This window comes from Atractosteus spatula, assembly GCF_055471065.1.
Source record: "Atractosteus spatula isolate fAtrSpa1 chromosome 16 unlocalized genomic scaffold, fAtrSpa1.hap1 SUPER_16_unloc_2, whole genome shotgun sequence".
In the NCBI taxonomy this organism is placed as follows: Eukaryota; Metazoa; Chordata; class Actinopteri; order Semionotiformes; family Lepisosteidae; genus Atractosteus; species Atractosteus spatula.
In genome coordinates, this window is record NW_028296632.1 from 604,714 (window position 1) to 607,185 (window position 2,472).

Genomic DNA, 2,472 nt, shown 5'->3' on the forward strand with positions numbered 1-2,472 from the left:
TATATACTGTCCTACAACTGTTATTATTGATCACCGAATTATTGTACTTGACATGACTTCATTCAGCCTTTCCTGAACGTCTATGACAGGCAGAGAGAGTGCTGTTTCTGGTGCGATCTTTTGCAGCTGACATTTCACTGTTTTAAACAAACAAGAAATTAGATTGCTCATAAATCAGTTATTCTATATAAACACAGCGTAATTGCCCTCCGAAAATCCTCTTTTTCTTGTTCGTTTTAGAGACCTTGATCGAAACTGATTTTAGATGTCAGAAAGGATTTATTTTCTCTGTATTTCCTACATTGCTTTGTCGAGATTTTAACTTTATATCTAACTTTATATCTAGGCTCAGATTTCAACTATAAATCGTACAGTAATTAATAGCAGTAAATACTGATGTTTTGCGCCCTCTTACCACAAAAATATATGTTTTGTAGTTGGGATTAACTATATTTCGTACGCGTAGCTACTCCGATTCGGACACCGAACAGTTAAAGATGGCGGCAAATCAGACACCCAGAGAGGGGGGGGGGGGCGTCTTCTCGCCTCCATAACTAAAATGCCAAATAGGAGTGGCTTAAGCGACATACACAGTCGTGTAACTGACAGTTTGAGGTAGCCTATCGTGTAAATTTCGTTTTGTTGCTGATAGGTTAAGCTTTCGAAACTCTGCCCCAAAGTCATGTGACTGATTTTTCGCCCTGTTTCGTTGGTTAAACGCAATGATCACATGCACCACCATGGTAACTGGGATGTGTAGTTTTTAATTCCGTTTGAATTATAACTGTACGTACTGTCTTCATATTTGGCCAGGGCTTTAAAGAGAAGGCGCGCCAAAAAATTTCGGTGCCGTCGTCTCCGCTTTAAAGGTACCCCCGTGCTGGAAGAATTTGACCTCGGAACGTTTGCCCAGCGTAGTTATAGTGGACATAAAAACAAGAGTTCGCTGGCATTATATCCTAGAAGACACAGACCGGCACCAGACCGGTAAATGCTTGATGAACTAGGGATTGGACAGTTTCCAAGTGCTTGTACAATCGATGGAAATGTTCAAATAAATGTGCAAAAGAAATAAAATAATTATTTATTTCTTTATCATATTGGCTAGCTAATGTCCTCTCTTTGCTAGTTAGTGGCTGTGTTTCTGCGTTGGGTAGCAACGGGTGACTGTTCTCAGGCGGAAGATGTAGACAGCTTAATTTTCGTCTTAAATAATTTTTATAAATTAAAATTCATTCTATACAGCAATCACATATTTGGGTACCGTTTCATAAAACATTCATGCTTAAAATGTTTAGGGAGAAATGGAAGACTGGTGTGTATTTTTTCTTTAAACTATCAAGACCAGCCATACACAGTACAGTTTATGTACATACAGTAATGTTTATGTTCCTAAATTAATATCGTTTCTGACCTTCAGATGCGTTATGCTCCTCTTCTTTTTATGCTCAGCTACTAAAATTTCCCTTTAGTGGTAAAATTCCATATAAATATTCAAAACTAAGCGGATTGAAATGTGCACAGTAAAGACATTAGATGATTAAATCTTTTCACTACCAACCAATGCACCACGAGTGCCCCTGTCGGTCATTTTGGCCAGCCAATCACTTACCGCGGTGCCCTACGGTGCCCTGCGGGTTGGTTACTGTACCACGGGTTTTTACAGCTCATTTTGAATGGCTGCATCTGTAGGTTGTCTCTCGCAGTGTTCAGGAATTGCATTCCGAAACTGAGTCAGATCAAAAGTTGTAAGAAAAGCACCTATGGTGTCGGTTCTAACAGCTTTATTGATTCGATGTTAAAGGCTGGAAATGGGGCACAAGACACGCGACCGCAAAAAGCGTCGCCATCTGCTTCCAGCTGCAAAATGCCATTTGCGGACGCTGAAGCATTTGAACTTGAACTTTATTGCCATATGTAACCGGTACTGGTACAATGGAATTCTTACTTACAGAAGGTCTCTCGATTGTAAAACAAGTGTAAAAAACAAGACAAAGTGCAAACAGTGCATCAAGACAATGTACAAACAAACAATAGACAATGTGCAAGTAAACATGTAGACATTTCTTTCCAAGGCAGCGGGTACAAGCGATCTCGCGTTTTAAAACCACCAGGAAAAGCAGAAAGGCACTTTTCCTTGCTTGCGCCGGCACACAACGACGTGAGGAGGACACCGTAGTCGGCAGGATTCGAACCTGCGCGGGGAGACCCCAATGGATTTCTAGTCCATTGCCTTAACCACTCAGCCACGACTACAGCGCGCGCCGCCGTTGCTGCGTTCTTGCTACAATCTCACATGGATCGCGAGGCGCCGGCGGAAACCTTTTTCAAAGTCGTTCTCCATTAAAAAAAAAACCTTTCCAAAATACAAGCCTTGCAGACAGACACGCCTCAGAGGACTGAAGGGTGGCTTCATGTGGGAATGATAAAGTCTCCCCGTCCGGACAGGAAAATGGCACTTTGTTAGACACA

At 41.6% G+C, this 2,472-nt stretch overlaps 1 non-coding gene across 1 annotated transcript; it reads right to left on the reverse strand.

The window, feature by feature from the left end:
* Positions 1-2,174: 2,174 nt before the first annotated feature.
* trnas-aga (transfer RNA serine (anticodon AGA)) lies at positions 2,175-2,256 on the reverse strand. The gene has a single exon. It is a non-coding gene; the product is annotated as a tRNA-Ser (tRNA).
* Between the last annotated feature and the right edge of the window lie 216 nt (positions 2,257-2,472).